The sequence below is a fragment of the Manis javanica genome, chromosome 15, assembly GCF_040802235.1.
Source record: "Manis javanica isolate MJ-LG chromosome 15, MJ_LKY, whole genome shotgun sequence".
NCBI classification, from domain to species: Eukaryota; Metazoa; Chordata; class Mammalia; order Pholidota; family Manidae; genus Manis; species Manis javanica.
Window position 1 is genome coordinate 69,393,403 of NC_133170.1, and position 17,722 is coordinate 69,411,124.

General features: G+C 36.4%; 1 protein-coding gene across 7 annotated transcripts in view; it reads right to left on the reverse strand.

Moving 5' to 3' along the window:
* Positions 1 to 17,722, reverse strand: part of ATXN2 (ataxin 2) — a 148,059-nt gene that overhangs the window by 93,804 nt on the left and 36,533 nt on the right. The gene's annotated exons all lie outside the window — the stretch shown is intronic.

Sequence of the window (17,722 nt, forward strand, 5' to 3'; positions counted from 1 at the left end):
ACTGTAAAATAATTTAGTCACAGGGATGGAAGTACAGCACAGGGAGTATGTATCCAATAATACTGCAGTATCTTTACATGGTGGCAGATGTTAACTATGCTTATCGTGGTAAGCATTTAATAATGTTTCTTAAGTGTCAAATCACTATTGAGATTTAACAGAATTAGAATCAGAGAACATACTGGTAGCTGCCATAGGGGAGGGGATGGGGGTGTGGGTAAAATAGGTGAAGAGGATAAAAAGATACAAAATTCCAATTATAAAATAGTTTAGTCTTAAGTAGTGACTCTGTGGCATCTTACTACACTGATGGACAGTGACTGCAATGGGACATGGGGGGGACTCGATAATATGGGTGAATATAGTAACCACATTGCTTTTTCATGTGAAACCTTCATAAGAGTATCAATAATACCTTAATAAAAAAAAATTTTTTTTAATAGTTTAGTCTTGGTGATGGAAGCACAGTATAGGGAATATAGCCAAAAATATTGTGGTATCTTTGTTGGTTAACAGACTGCAACTACACTTACCATGGTGAATATTTAATAATGCATATAATTATTGAATCACTATGTTGTATACCTGAAACCAATATAATATTTGCATATCAACTGTGTTTCAATCCAAAAAAGAGAAAAATGTGAATCTTTTTCTGAAGTGGACTATCATGAGCTAAAAGAATGAATCCAGCTAAGTTTAGCCACTAACATTCAATCCATAACAGGTATTTTGTATCCAGTTTTGTAGTAAAATGAATGACTATTCTGCTTTATCATTTACTTCAAAGGAAGGGAAACTTTTTGCTTTTACCTCCAGAAATTGTTTCTTAAGAACTATTACTTCAAAACTAAAAAGAAACACATAAAATGTGACCTCCCTCAAAGTTGTTTTGCTATTAAAAGAAGGAATATTCCAAAGCAGACATGCATAAACAGCACTGGGTTATCAGTGGAGACAGCAAGAGGTGGCGGAGCAGACATGCTCAAATGTGTTCTCACTCTGAGGGGGTCAAAGATCATTGCCTATCCTACTAAGAGTCAAAAGAAAGATTTATTTATAGTAGTTGAGTATAAAGACTGCAAAACAGTATTGCAGTCTTTATACTCAAATTAAATTTGAATTCAATTAAAAAATTTTAAATTCCACTTATAATATCATCCAAAAGAATAAAATAGGAATCAAGCTACCAAAAGAAATGTAGAACTTGTACCCTGAAAACACAAAACACTTCTGTAACAAACTAAAGATGACCTAAATAAATGGAAAGACATATCATGTTCTTGGACTGGAAGATTTAGCATTGTTAAGATGGCATTACTCTACAAATTGATCTACAGAGTTAATGCACTCCCTATCAAAATCCCAGCTGTCACTTTGAAGAAATTGACAATATGATCCTAAAATTCAGAAGGAAGTGCAAGGGGCCCAGAACAGGCAAAACAATTGTGAAAAAGAACGCACTGAGTACTAACTTTCTCAAATTCAAAACATATTACCAAAGTATAGTAATAAAAACAGTGTGTAATACTGGCATAAGGATGGACATATAGACCTACAGAATAGATCTTTGAGTCCAGAAATAATTCTTTGTATTTATGGTCAACTGAATTTCAACAAAAGTGCCGAGAAAATTCAATGGGAAAAGAATAGTCTTTTCAACAGATTGTGCTTGGACAGCTTGATATCCACATATAAAACAATTATGCTGGACCCCTACCTCACAGTTTATGCAAAAATTAATTCAAAATGGATCATATACCTAAAAATAAGAGCTAAAACTATAAACATCTTAAAACAAAAGAATAAATCATCATCATCTTGGATCAAACAACTTTCTTAGATATGGCACAAAAAGCACAAACAAAAAAGAACACATAAATGGGATTTCATCCAATGAAAAACTTTCGTGCTTCAAAGGACACCATTACGAAAGAGAACAGACAACCCACAAAAGGGGAGAAAATATTTACAAACCATGTATCTGAAAAGGGAAGGACTGGTATCCAGAATCTATAAAGAATTCTTATGATTCAGTAAGTAAAAGACAACCAATTAAAACATGAGTAAAGGATCTGAATAGAAATTTCTCCAAGGAAGATGATAAGTTTCTGATAAGCATATGAAAAGCTGAATAACCATTAATCACTAGGGAAATGGAAATCAAAACAATGAGCTATTATTACCTTACACCCACCTAGGACGGCTACAATAAGACAGACAATGACAACTGCTCGTGAGGTTATAAAAAAACTGGAATCCTTATACACTGCTAGTGGGACTGTAAAATGACACAGCCAATATGGGAAATAGCCTAGCAGTTCTCTCAAAAGGTTGAACAGTCACCATATGACCAGCAATTCCACTCCTACTTATATGCCCAACAGGACTGATACAAAAATTTGTACATCTATGTTCACAGAACATTATTCATAATAATCAAAAAGTGGAAACAACCCAAATGTCTATCAACCAATAAATGGACAAATAAAATGAAGTATACCAACACAATGGAATATTATCCAGCAATGAAAAGTATTGACATATGTTACTACATGGGTGAACCCTAAACACATTATACATTAAGTAAAACAAACCTGTCACAAAAGGTTACACATTGCATGATTCCATTAACAGCCAATGTCTAGAACAGGCAAATCTACAGAGATAGAAAGTTAGTAGTTGCCCAGGTCTGGGGAGGTTGGAAGCAATTAGAGAGTGACTACTGAAGAGTATGGGCTTCCTTATGAGGTAATAAAAAAGTACAATGGATTATAGTAATAGGTGCACAATTCTGTGATATAATTTTAAAAAAAGGTGGGGGAATTATACAACTTAAGTTGAGCTGTAATGGATATGAAGTACATCTCAATAAAGTTGTTTTTCAAAAAAATCCCAATATTGCTTTCAACAGTTCAGGTAAGGAGTGGTTCCAAATAAAGAAAATTTACCTTACTGAAAGGCAATTCAAAAGCTAGAGGTTATTTCAGGGCTTGAAATCTTTTATTTCTACAATGTTGTCTTGTGATTCAGCAAGGAAAAAAAAATGTCAGTATCACAACAGACAGAATCTTTGCTTCTTTGCAAAATTGTGGCCTAAGAGGGCAAAAGATACATTTTCTAGGAAACTTCAGGATCCCATGTTGTCTTCTTTGATCTTACCAGAGGTATGTGACTCAAGAGACTGACATACATAAGCATCATCTTTCTGGTTTTCAGGATTTGAGACTTCATGCCTACCATACTTTCTGATGGTTCAAAATAATACAAATTATCAATTGGAAGAAAGCTTAAAGTGGGAAACACAAATTATGTTTTTGTTTAACCTTCACCTGAATTGGCACTTATTTTGATGACTTTCAAGTAACAATGGTCATAACACATGTGACTGCTTTGTCTGTCAAGCATACTACCCTGCATCCCAATCCATAAATACATACTTGACTAATAATGTATCAAAAGTGATCATAATCCTACATAATCATGTGCTTTATATTAACTTGAAATAAAGCTACCTAAAGTCTTCACATTGCCTTAAGATAGTAATAAACACAACCTTTGTTAGAGACAGTGTTTATCAGTCCCAGAAACTGAATCACACTGATAACTTATGGTTTTAGTCATTTCTTCTCTTTTTAAATGACAATCAAATGGTAAAATCAGAAAAAGTTCAAGACTGCAAAGCCAAAATTCCTGTAAGAGAAAAATTACATTAATCAGATTTTAGTGTGCACATGAATAACTTTTGGGATTTGACAGCATTTAGTTATATGGGAACAAAGATTGCATTACTTAAGAGCTAACTTAGAAATATTCAAAAGGATGGACCGCATCCACTCAAAAGCACAGCAACACATTTACGAAGTCTACACAATTTCAAAATTCAGCATTGAAAAAAAAAAGGTGGGGAGGAGTCTTCTCTTCCTGCCGGTTCTCTGCAAATGTGAAGAATATGTCATTATTCCCAGTTCTCCGACAACAAAACAATATATCCTAATGTAAGCAGTTACTTTTTGACTGTGATCTCCATATAACATTTCTGAGTCCTGCAAGTTAAAGCAAATTTACTACTCAAGGAAGAAATGAGGAGTCTTACCAAGAAAACTGAGATGGAGGCTATCACAACAGTGGAATTAGGTAAGAGATCTAAAGGATGTCAGCTTCAAAAGACTAAAACACAGCAGAGGGAAAGCAGCAACCAGGAGCTTTAACACAGTAAGCCACCTAAAAAAGTTCTTTCCTAAGCAGTAAGCAGTTCCAAGGAAAAGGAGAGTATATCATGTTAGAAGTGTTTCGTTTCAGTCCAAACATCACCTGCCGTGTTAAAATAAATTAGAAATTAGAAAACAGATTCTATGGTTTTCTAGCTACAATCAAACCAAACCAACAAATCATTTTATTTTGTTCCTTTCTGTGATCTGACCTAGGGTATGTACACTTTGACCAAAGACTGGAAAGAAACAGCTGATATGGAAATGCAAACACTGGAGTACAGTTTTCATTAAAAATATGGGTTGAAATTTAATTTGTGTCTCTGTCCTTCTTCTGGAGCTCTATGGAATGACTAGGAAACAGAATAGACAGCTCAATCTATGCACCATTGAGAAAGTGCAGAAAGCACAGGGATCCTACAATAAACAGCCATACAAATGCTTTTGATGCTACAGTATCTGATTATAAGTCTGAATGAAGTGCTTGGAGCCAGTAGCCCTATCCAGGCAGTGCCTTTTGTATCAAAATATAATAATGAAGAAATCTCATATTATTCCTATATAAAATGAATGATTCAATGTTATAGTACTATGATAAAATAAGATTAAAAAAATCCCTGGGAGAAAAATATATACTGCTTAAATATTAAAAAGCAGTAGTTCTAACACACAGAAATCTGTAGCTTTCCTATACATTAACAATGAACCAATAGAAAGAGAAATCAGGAAAACAATTCCATTAACAATTGCATCAAAAAGAATAAAATACCTAGGAATAAATCTAACCAAGGAAGTGAAAGACCTATACCCCGAAAACTACAAGACACTCTTAAGAGAAATTAAAGGGGACACTAATAAATGGAAACTCATCCCATGCTCGTGGCTAGGAAGAATCAATATCGTCAAAATGGCCATCCTGCCCAAAGCAATATACAGATTTGATGCAATCCCTATCAAATTACCAACAGCATTCTTCAATGAACTGGAACAAATAATTCAAAAATTTATATGGAAACACCAAAGACCTCGAATAGCCAAAGCAATCCTGAGAAAGAAGAATAAAGTAGGGGGGATCTCACTCCCCAACTTCAAGCTCTACTATAAAGCCATAGTAATCAAGACAATTTGGTACTGGCACAAGAACAGAGCCACAGACCAATGGAACAGACTGGAGAATCCAGACATTAACCCAAACATATATGGTCAATTAATATTTGATAAAGGAGCCATGGACATACAATGGCGAGATGACAGTCTCTTCAACAGATAGTGCTGGCAAAACTGGACAGCTACATGTAGGAGAATGAAACTGGACCATTGTCTAACCCCATATACAAAAGTAAATTCAAAATGGATCAAAGACCTGAATGTAAGTCATGAAACCATTAAACTCGTGGAAAAAACCATAGGCAAAAACCTCTTAGACATAAACATGAGTGACCTCTTCTTGAACATATCTCCCCGGGCAAGGAAAACAACAGCAAAAATGAACAAGTGGGACTATATTAAGCTGAAAAGCTTCTGTACAGCAAAAGACACCATCAATAGAACAAAAAGGAACCCTACAGTATGGGAGAATATATTTGTAAATGACAGATCTGATAAAGGCTTGACGTCCAAAGTATATAAAGAGCTCACACGCCTCAATAAACAAAAATCAAATAATCCAATTAAAAAATGAACAGACAGTTCTCCAAAAAAGAAATACAGATGGCCAACAGACACATGAAAAGATGCTCCACATCACTAATTATCAGAGAAATGCAAATTAAAACTACAATGAGGTATCACCTCACACCAGTAAGGATGGCTGCCATCCAAAAGACAAACAACAAAAAATGTTGGCGAGGATGTGGAGAAAGGGGAACCCTCCTACACTGCTGGTGGAAATGTAAATTAGTTCAACCATTGTGGAAAGCAGTATGGAGGTTCATCAAAATGCTCAAAACAGACTTACCATTTGACCCAGGAATTCCACTCCTAGGAATTTACCCTAAGAATGCAGCAATCAAGTTTGAGAAAGACAGATGCACCCCTATGTTTATAGCAGCACTATTTACAATAGTCAAGAATTGGAAGCAACCTAAATGTCCATCGGTAGATGAATGGATAAAGAAGATGTGGTACATATACACAATGGAATACTACTCAGCCATAAGAAGAGGGCAAATCCTACCATTTGCAGCAACATGGATGGACCTGGAGGGTATTATGCTCAGTGAAATAAGCCAAGCGGAGAAAGAGAAATACCAAATGATTTCACTCATCTGTGGAGTATAAGAACAAAGGAAAAACTGAAGGAACAAAAAGCAGCAGAATCACAGAACCTAAGAATGGACTAACAGGTACCAAAGGGAAAGGGACTGGGGAGGATGGGTGGGCAGAGAGGGATAAGGGGGAGAAGAAGAAGAGGGGTATTAAGATTAGCATGCATGGGGGGGGTGGGAGAAAGGGGAGGGCTGTACAAGACAGAGAAGACAAGTAGTGATTCTACAACATTTTGCTATGCTGATGGACAGTGACTGTAAAGAGGTTTATAGGGGGGACCTGGTATAGGGGAGAGCCTAGTAAACATAATATTCTTCATGTTAAGTGTAGATTAAAGATAACAAAAATAAAAAATAATAAATAAATAAATAAATGAAAATAAAAAAAAACAAAGAGAAGGGGGATTACTCCCTGATAGGATAAAACTAACTGTAAATCAACGATTAATGGATGCTTTAAATATCCTTAATTCTGATCACTTAAAGGGTGTCAGATGATCGGCTATGGATGTATACTTTTCTGATAATATTCCTTTCTCTTAAAAAAAAAAAAAAAGGCAGTTCCTGAGTTGTGACCTCCAATGAGTTCTACACAATGGTATAAAGGGCATATCAAAGTGTGGGCAAAGGGTCTGTTTGTGTTTATACAGAGGATCAAAGCCTAATTTGGCTACCCAGAAAATGAACTAAGATATGATATGAAGAAGAACTTCCAACATCAGCACTCTCTGGAAGAGACATACCAGAAGATGATCATCAAAAAACCTCAACAAAGATCCAGGCGATGCTGCACTTGTAGCTGCATTCATCCCACCAGTTCCTGGACTTGCCATTGGAATGAAGAAGGAGATATCTAAGCTGGCCTGTGCATACAGTAAAACAACAAATTTGACTGGATCTATACTGTTGGAACTCAACCAAGAATTAGGAGAAGTGCAAGTTGCAGCGCTCCAAAATCTTATAACTACAGACTATCTACTGTTAAAAGAACATATGGGATGTGAACAGTTCCCAGGAATGGGTTGTTTTAATTTGTCTGATTTCTCCCAGACTGTTCAAGTACAGTTGGACAATATCCATTATATCATAGACAAATCTTCATACATGCCTAGGGTGCCTAACTGGTTTTCTTGGCTTCACTGGAGATGGCTGGTAATTATAGATCTGCTTTGGTTATGTAACTGTATTCCTATTATGTTAATGCGTGTGTGCAACTTAATTAGTAGTTTAAAACCTATACATGCTTAAGTTACTCTACAAGAAGATATGTCAAAGAAATAATCAATCTTCCCATGTTTTCTTCCGTCTGCTACCTCTATAGCTTTTCTTCTTCCTTCCTAATTACAACCCTTAAATAGAATTCATGCCTCATATCGAATTCACCGAGTATCATAATTCCTCCAAGTGGTAAAGATACCTCAAGACAAATGCTGGGTATAGAAGCCACAGGGCATAAATCTGCAAAGAAGTAAAAAGCTAACCTTTTCAAACAATATGGCTTCTCTCTTACTTACCAACTTTACATTTCCCTGTATGGCCCTGGAAGATGACTGTTTAGCCAGAGACGGGTAAGATTCCTCAAGGGAGGAACAACCTAAGACAGGCACAATGGCAGGGGGCCATCAGGTGAGAAATTGGGGATCAACAGAGGTGAGGCTTAGAACCTCACCCCCCGTTTTGAGAGAAACCTTCTGCATCCATGGAGGTATTATTGCCCTTGTCTAGCTTGGATTACCACATAGTCTACAGGCACACACCTGATCATCTACATTTGCTCTCTTACAACACTAAATTATGTTTTCTACCTTTATCTTGCATCTACCTACTACTTCACCATTTTATTAAAAATAATAATAATAAAGGGAGAAATGTGGGATTCACATATAAATCAAGTATAAAAATCAAACAAATATTCATATTTGACCTGATTGTTTATAGTTCATAATGAGTCATCAAAACCAAAAGTTTTTGTGATGACTGCCCTTGTACTGTTCACCATGTAAGAACTTATTCACTATGTAAGAACTTGTTCACCATGTAAGAACTTGTTCGTTATGCTTCAGAAGACTGGAGACTGACAAGAATTAGGCTGGAGGTGGATTAATGATTGTGCATTGAGCATTGACTCCCCTATACAGAATTTTATTGTTGTTAACAACCATTTGATCAATAAATATGAGATGCCCTCTCAAAAAAAAAAAAAAAGCAGTAGTTCTTATTTTCCCTACTCTGTGAGAAGTACAAAATTAGGTTTTCTAGTTAAAACTTTAGGCAAAACATTTTTTTTAAGTGTGAATCCCTTTTCAAAAAATTTTAATTAAGGTAACATTGATATAGTCTTATGAAGGTTTCACACGAGTAACACTGTGATTACTACATTCACCCATATCATCAAATCACCCCACACACCTCACTGCAGTCACTGTCCATCAGGATAGTAACATGCTACAGAGTCACTACTTGTCTTCTCTGTGCTATACTGCCTTCCCCATGACCTACCTATATTGTATGTGCTAATCAAAATGCTGCCCCCTTAAACCTCTTCTCCCTCTCTCTGCACCACCCTTCCCAACCCCTTCCCTTTGATAACCGCTAGACCCTTCTTAGAGTCTGGGAGTCTGCTGCTGTTTTGTTCCTTCAGTTTTGCTTTGCTGTTATACTCCATATATGAGTGAAATCATTTGGTACTTGTCTTTCTCCACCTGGCTTATTTCACTAAGCATAATACCCTCTAGCTCCATCCATGTTGTTGCAAATGGTAGGATTTGTTTTCTTCTTATGGCTGAATAATATTCCATTGTGTGTATGTACATCTTCTTTATCCATTCATCTACTGATAGACCCTTAGGTTGCTTCCGTATCTTGGCTGTTGTAAATAGTGCTGCATGTCTTTGCATCTGTGACCTTGTTTTCTTCAGGTAAATTCCTAGGAGTGGAATTCCTAGGACTGGATTCCCAGATCAAATAGTATTTCCATTTTTAGTTTTTTGAGGAACCTCCATACTGCTTTCCACAATGGTTGAACTAGCTTACATTCCACCAGCAGTGTAGGAGGGTTCCCCTTTCTCTGCATCCTTGCCAGCATTTGTTGTTCCTTGTCTTTTTGATGTTGGCCATCCTAACTGGTGTGAGGTGATATCTCATTGTGGTTTTAATTTGCATTTCCCTGATGATTAGCGATGTGGAGCCTCTTTTCATGTGCCTGTTGGCCATCAGAATTTCTTCATTGGAGAAGTGTCTGTTCAGTTCCTCTGCCCATTTTTTCATTGGGTTATTTGCTTTCTGGGTGTTGAGACATGTGAGTTCTTTATATAGTTTGGATGTTAACCCCTTGTTGGGTATATAGTTTTTACGAATATATTCTCCCATACTGTAGGATGCCTTTTTGTTCTACTGATGGTGTCCTTTGCTGTACAGAAGCTTTTTAGTTTGATGTAGTCCCATTTGTTCATTTGTGCTTTTGTTTCCCTTGCCCGAGGAGATGTGTTCAGGAAAAAGTTGCTGATGTTTATATTCAAGAGATTTGTGCCTGTTTTCTTCTAAGAGTTTTATGGTTTCATGACTTATATTCAGGTCTTTGATCCATTTTGAGTTTACTTTTGTGAATGGAGTTAGACGGTAATCCAGTTTCATTCTCTTACATGTAGTTGTTCAGTTTTGCCATCACGAGTTATTAAAAAGGCTATCATTTCCCCACTGTATATCCATGGCTCTTTTATCATGTATTAATTGATAATATATGCTTGGGTTTATATCTGGGCTCTCAATTCTGTTCCATTGATCTATGGGTCTGTTCTTGTGCCCGTACCAAATTATCTTGATTACTGTGGCTTTGTAGAAGAGCTTGAAGTTGGGGAGCAATAATTCCCCCAGTTTTTTTCTTCCTTCTCAGGATTGCTTTGGCTATTTGGGATCTTTTGTTGTTTGATATGAATTTTATAACTACTTGTTCTAGTTCTTTGAAGAATGTCATTGGTATTTTGATAGGGACTGCATTGAATCTGTAGATTGCTTTAGGCAGGATGGCCATTTTGACAATATTAATTCTTCCTATCCATGAGCACAGGATGTACTTCCATTTATTGGTATCTTCTTTAATTTCTCTCATGAGTCTCTTTTAGTTTTCAGGGTATAGGTCTTTCACCTCCTTGGTTACGTTTATTCCTAGGTATTTTATTCTTTTTGTTGCAATTGTGAATGGAATTGTTTTCCTGATTTTTCTTTCTGGTAGTTCATCGTTAGTATACAGGAATGCAACAGATTTCTGTGTGTTGATTTTGTATCCTGCAACTTTGCTGAATTCAGTTATTAGTTCTAGTAGTTTTGGGGCGGATTCTTCAGGGTTTTTACGTACAATATCAGGTCATCTGCAAACAGTGACAGTTTAACTTCTTCCTTACCAATCTGGATTCCTTTTATTTCTTTGTGTTGTCTGACTTCTGTGGCTAAGAACTCCAGTTGAATAAAAGTGGGGAGAGTGGGCATTCTTATGTTGTTCCTGATCTTAGAGGAAAAGCTTTCAGGTTTTCACTGTTAAGTATGATGTTGGCTGTGGGTTTGTCATATATGACCTTTATTATGTTGAGGTACTTGCCCTCTATACCCATTTTGTTGAGAGTTTTTACTATGAATAGATGTTGAATTTTTCAGCATCTATGGAGATGATCATGTAATTTTTGTCAAAAGGTACTATAATTTAACATTTGAGAAGTCCTTAAAACCTAAATTAGTTAAACTAAATCCACAAGCCAGACTCCTTTGAAAGATCTAACGAAGATCAGTAGTCAAGACTCCACAGGATCAAATGCACACCAAATTCTATGGCAAAGCCAGGTAAGTATAACACAAAAACAATAGAAGACAGAAGCCCACATTCTGAGGCTTGTTATATTTTTTAAAGGTGATAGACTCCAAAGAACGTTAGATTTCTAATTCCCACATTATCTCCAAAAAAAATCCAAAGAAATTCTAACAAAAACACCAGTAAAATGGTATACTTTGTGGGGTTGTGGGGTGGTATCAGGAAATGAACATTGATTTTTCAGCTTCTCCATTAGGCTCCTGGTTCAGAACCCCATTTCTAGGGGGAAGGCAGGGAGGACCCTTTAGTCTGTGCTGTAAGAAAGAATGAAACAGGTCTAACCTGTTCAAGCACTTTTTTATAAAAGCCATTTTTTTTAAGTTTTTTATCTCAAAAGTTAAAAAGAGAGAAAGGAAAAGGGAAAATTGAGTGACTTTTTAAAAAATTTAGGGTTAAAGAAAAGTAAATTCAGAAATGTTTGGGAAACAAAAAACAGAATTTGGAAATTTAACTGCCAATAGAATTAGCCAATACAGTAGTCTTTTTATAGCAGCTTAATCTCAAACCTACAGCAGAAGTGTTTGGAAACAGGTTAAGAAAAAGTTAGTAAATGAAATTAATTCCTATTCTTACAGCTGTACAAACACCTGTTTTATTAGCAAATATATAAAACACTTCACAGGTTTAGAGTGTTCTTTTCTAGTATAAATTACAAGAACACGTAATAAATTCAAGAGCACGTATTCACTTGAAACTCTTTGCCAGCACTGATCTGGGTAAAAAAGCAATCAATTTCTATTTATAATCACATGGAAAAGAAATGAAAATGGAGACAATTTATCCACATTCCTTCACTGCACTGTTTTAATATATGTGTTATTCGTAAGACTCCACTAAGACAATGCAGAGCAAGAGAAAATAAAACTAAAACCAGACAGTTACTGCGTATATTAGCATTACACAATATTACCAAGTGAACTGTTTACCTGAAAATGTCCTGGCCTCATCTGAAATACTACTGAGTTCTTAGAATGCTACTTGTTTTTACTTAAACAGCCACATTTAGCAGAGTGTAAGCTGTTTTCTGACTCCCTATCACCAGGTAGTATTAATCTTTCTCACTTTTAGCAGTCAGCAAGCTGACAGATGAAAAAATTATATTCCACTGCTTTGAAACTACATTTTTTTTTTTACTACTAGTGAGGTGGACTCTCTTTCCATATGTTCACTGGCCAGTTGTAAAAGTTTTTATTCTGTTTTTCCTAGTTTGTAGCATGTCTTCTAAAATATGTGGTACTTTTGGACACATAGAAGCCTTTAATTTTTTTATAATCAAATATTTGAATATTTTACTTTATGAATTTTTGCTTCAGAAAGTCCTTTCCCATCTCAAAATAATATAAATTTATGTATTTGCTCTCAAATTTCTGTACAGTTTTTTTTTAAGTACTCTCTTTAAACTATGGCAACTATGTTTTAATTCTAATACCTTTTAATGTTTGGTAGGACAAGTTCTCCCTTCATGACTCTTGCAGAAAAATATTTCCAAAATTCTTCTGCTAATCCATACTCTTTTTGAGTATTAAGAATCATTTTGTCAGTTTCTACAAAAAGAGATATTATCTTTAGTGACTACCTTGAAGAGAGAACCAACAACTTTACAGTGTTAAGTATTTCCATTCAATGTATGGCACATGTTTTTTCAGGTAGTCAAATCTACTTTTATGTCTTTCAGTAGTATTTTTAGTCTTCAGCTTATTTCTATCTAATACAGTGTTTATTTCTATACACTTTAAGTTCTGTTCCTACTGTATGTTATTTTCAGTTATCCCATCTGATCAATGGTGTTAATAAATAGACTTCTATAGTTTCCAGATACCATGAATCAGATCACCCTACTCTTATTAGTACTAAACAATATTTTTATTGTCTAAATGAAATTCTATTTTTATGCTAACGTGTTTTTTTAAATGTTTTTAATAAAGTCATTGCACTGACCTTGGCATACACATGAAGAATATAGCATAGAATTTCTATATGCTCTAAAAATATATAAATAAAATTTTAATAAATGGAAGACTGTAGTTTAATAAACATGCAATACTTTCCTATTGTGTACCTGAAACTATTATAGTTTCTATCATCTGTTCCACTATACCTATTTTTTTTAAAATCTCAATCTCTGTGCCATCTCCACACCAGTCTCAGTAAAGGCTGGTCTCCATTTACTACCTGGCACCAGCATGGCTGGACTCATATCCTTCTCTTGCTAGTCCACTGCAAAGCTGATGCAATAAATTCTCTAATGGTTCAGTTTTTACAGAGGAGTATTAGAACATGGAGTTATTTAGAGCTAGCTTACTAGAAAAGCTACTCCCAAAGTCCACATGCTTAAGGCAAACCCTGCCCCTTAGAGGGATTTCCTGCTCAGCTACCTGGACAGCCCCCAGGCACAAGACCACCTACCTGTCACTCCATCTGCCCACCTACTCTCCCTTCTGCCCAAAGGGCAGGCTGTCAATCCTGATCATTTGTCCAGCTTTTCAACTGCCTGTCTCTCGTAGCACTTATGTCCATGTACAGAGCCTACTACACTCCTAGCACCAAGAGTGTGCCCATCAGCAGCAAGGCTGTAGCTGGCCTGCCCTACTAGAGCACCACCCATGAATGAAGCTGGATTTGTAGACTCTTCAGAAGCCAAGGCTTCCCAGGCCATATCCTGCTCTGAATCTGCCTTTTCCTGATGACTGATATGGCATTCCAATGTCATGCCCTTCAGAAGAGAGCTCTGTTGCTCACAGGACCTTGCCCTATCAGATCTATAGGACAATCACATGGGAACACAACAGTCCAATACAAGAAAAAACTAATCGGTATGATTTTATTTCTCACTGCTCTCTAATCTCACACTCACACCCAAACTTCCTCCAACTAACTACCACAATTTTTACAATTCTTAATGCCTCTGAAATCCCTCTGGAAGTCAATGCCACCATTTCAACATTACGTTTTCTTCAATTCTTTCACATGCTTTGGTATTTCAAACTCTGAAAATGCTTAGAGCAGAGCTTCTTAACATGAAGTATATGAATTCCCTAGGGAAAATACCATGGAATTAAATGTAAAAGTCTGTGTTTTTTCTAGGGTGAGGGTAACAGTTTCACAGAGTTCTCAAAAAGGACCCAAAACAGGCATTACGATTAGCATGTATAGTGTGGGGGGGGGGGGCACGGGGAGGGCTGTGCAACACAGAGAAGTAGTGATTTTACAGCATCTTACTATGTTGATGGACAGTGACTGTGAACGGGGATGTGGGGGGGACGACTTGGTGAAGGGGGAGCCATAATGTCCTTGATGTAATTGTAGATTAATGATATCAAAATAAAATTTTTAAAAAAATTAAGTTTTACCGGAAAAAAAAAAAAAGGGACCCAAAACAGATTAAGTGTTGAATTTCTCTGTACTGTCCATAGCAACAAGCACAACAACGAACACATTCTGGAGCTCAGTTAAGTATCAGTTGGCTGGCTGTAAATGTAAGACAATTTACAGCGTTCTCACTCTTTACATGAAATTGTGCTTCTTTAAAAGTATGTGAAGGCCCTAATTTCATTCATTCAAAAGACACTTATGTTGTGCCCCTACTATGTGCAAAAATATTAGGCTCTGAGGATAATAAATACAGTATCCACACACGAAGAGCTCAAGGTATAAGGGAGAGAGATAGAAACATATAATTATAATACAACATGGAATAAGAATGACACAGAGATCAAAGAGATGACGTTTATATGTAGCTGCTGAAATCATGACTGTGTAACCAACTGAAATGCAGTTAAGAGCAGTGGGCAAAGAAACTTAGAATACAAACACATTTAAAGGCAGGGTGACAGAAATGAAGCCCAAGAATGAAGCAGGAGAGTAAAAATAAAATACATGAACAACAGAAGAGTAGCTTCTGAAGGAGGGTGAAATCAAGTGTCAAACACAGAGTCCAAAGGACCTAGCAATTACAGATTACTAGAAGCTGCAGAAGTATCTAAGCATAAAAGGCAGATTACAATGGGATGAAGAGTCAGTAGAAAATGAAAGGTAAGAAGTTTGGATAAGAAAGGAAAAAAGACAGGAAAAGTAACTAGAAAAATTAAGGATAAAAAGGGATGCTTTTTAAGGATGAAAGGAACTTGAACAGGTTTTCAGGCTAAAGGAAAGAATAAATAGAGAGGAAGAGGCTAAAGAGTCTGGAAACAGAGAGGTGATATGAAAGAGCAAGAACCCAGGAATGGTAGAAACACAGAGTCAAGGGCATGAATGGAGAAGTTGGGATTAAACAGAAAATGAGAACATCACCTCAACTAAAACTAAAGGGAAGAGAATAATGATGGCAAGGAGGAAGATAAATTTGTAGGTGGATTAAGGGGCAGATGATTAGAGGATGGAGATAACCCATTTAACCCATCTCCTAATATATCACTTATTGTGACAAAGGAGCTGGTAAAAAAAAAAAATTCTTCAGACTTAATCGAATTCGAATGGTTACAAGGACTTAGATGAAATTACACAGTATTAAGAGTCAAAGCATGAGTTTAGAGATGTTCTGTGTTACCTGACCAAGGCCAATACGGTGTATATTTTTCATCAGCCCCAAGCAAACTTTTTCTGTAAAGGGCCAGACAGTAAATTTTCTTTTTTTAAATATTTTAATTTAAAAAAAATTTTTCATTAAGCTATTATTGATATACACATACCTTATGAGGATTTCACATGAAAAAACGTGGTTACTACATTTACCCATATTATCAAGTCCCCACCCATACCCTAACGCAGTCACTGTCCATCAGTGTAGTAAGATGCCACAGGTTCACTATTTGCCTTTTCTGTGCTACACTGTTAGCCCCATGATCCCCCACACCATGTGTACTAAACCTAATACTCCTCAATCCCCTTCTCCCTCGCTCCATACCTGCCCTCCAACACCCCTCCCCTTTGGTAACCACTAATTCCTCCATGGAGTCGCTGAGTCTGCTGCTATTTTGTTCCTTCAGTTTTCCTTCATTGTTATACTCCACAAATGAGGGAAATCATTTGGCACTTGTCTTTCTCTGCCTGGCTAATTTCACTGAGCATAGTATCTTAAAGCTCCATCCATGTTGCTCCAAATGGTAGGATTTCTTTCTTTCTTATGGCTGAACAGTATTCCATTGTGTATACGCAGCACTTCTTCTTTATCCACTCATCTACTGATGGACCCTTAGGTTGCTACTGTAAAAAGTGCTGTGATAAACATAGGGGTGCATGTGTCTTTTTAAATCTGAGAACTTGTATTCTTTGGGTAAACTCCAAGGAGTGGGATTCCTGGGGCAAATGATAATTCTGTTTTTAGTTTGTTGAGGAACCTCCATATTGCTCTCCACAATGGTTGAATTAGCTTACATTCCCACCAGCAGTGTAGGAGGGTCCCCCTTTCTCCGCATCCTCGCCAGCATTTGTTGTTCTTAGTCTTTTCGATGCTCGCCATCTCCTTGTGCTTTTTAATTTGCATTTCCCTGATGATTAGTGATGTGGAGCATCTTTTCATGTGTCTGTTGGCCATCTGAATTTCTTCTTTGGATAATTGTTCAGCAACTCTGACCATTTTTTGATTGGATTATTTGCTTTTTGTTTGTTGAGGTGCATGAGCTCTTTATATATTTTGGATGTCAACCCTTTCTCAGATCTGTCATGTATGAATATATTCTCCCATACTGTTGGATGCCTGTTTGTTTTATTGATGGTGTCCTTTGTTGTACAGAAGCTTTTCAGTTTGACGTAGTCCCACTTGTTCATTTTTGCTTTTGTTTACCTTGCCCGGGGAGATATGTTCATGAAGTCACTCATGTTTATGTCCAAGAGATTTTTGTCTATGTTTTTTTCTAAGAGTTTTATGGTTTCATGACTTACATTCAGGTCTTTGATCCATTTCAAATTTAATTTTGTGTATGGTGTTAGACAATGATCCAGTTTCATTCTCTTACATGTAGCTGTCCAGTTTTGCCAACACCAGCTGTTGAAGAGGCTGTCATCTTTAGGGTTTTTTATGTACAATATCATGTCATCTGCAAACAGGGACAGTTTAACTTCTTCTTTGCCAATCTGGATGCCTTTTATTTCTTTGTGTTGTCTGACTGCTGTGGCTAGGACCTCCAGTACTATGCTGAATAGAAGTGGGTAGAGTAGGCATCCTTGTCTTTTCCCAATCTTAAAGGAAAAGCTTTCAGCTTCTCGCTGTTAAGTATAATGCTGGCTGTGGGTTTATCATATATGGCCTTTATTATGTTGAGGTACTTGCCCTCTATACCCATTTTGTTGAGTTTTTATCATGAATGGATGTTGAATTTTGTCCAATGCTTTTTCAGTATCTATGGAGATGATCATGTGGTTTTTGTCCTTCTTTTTGTTGATGT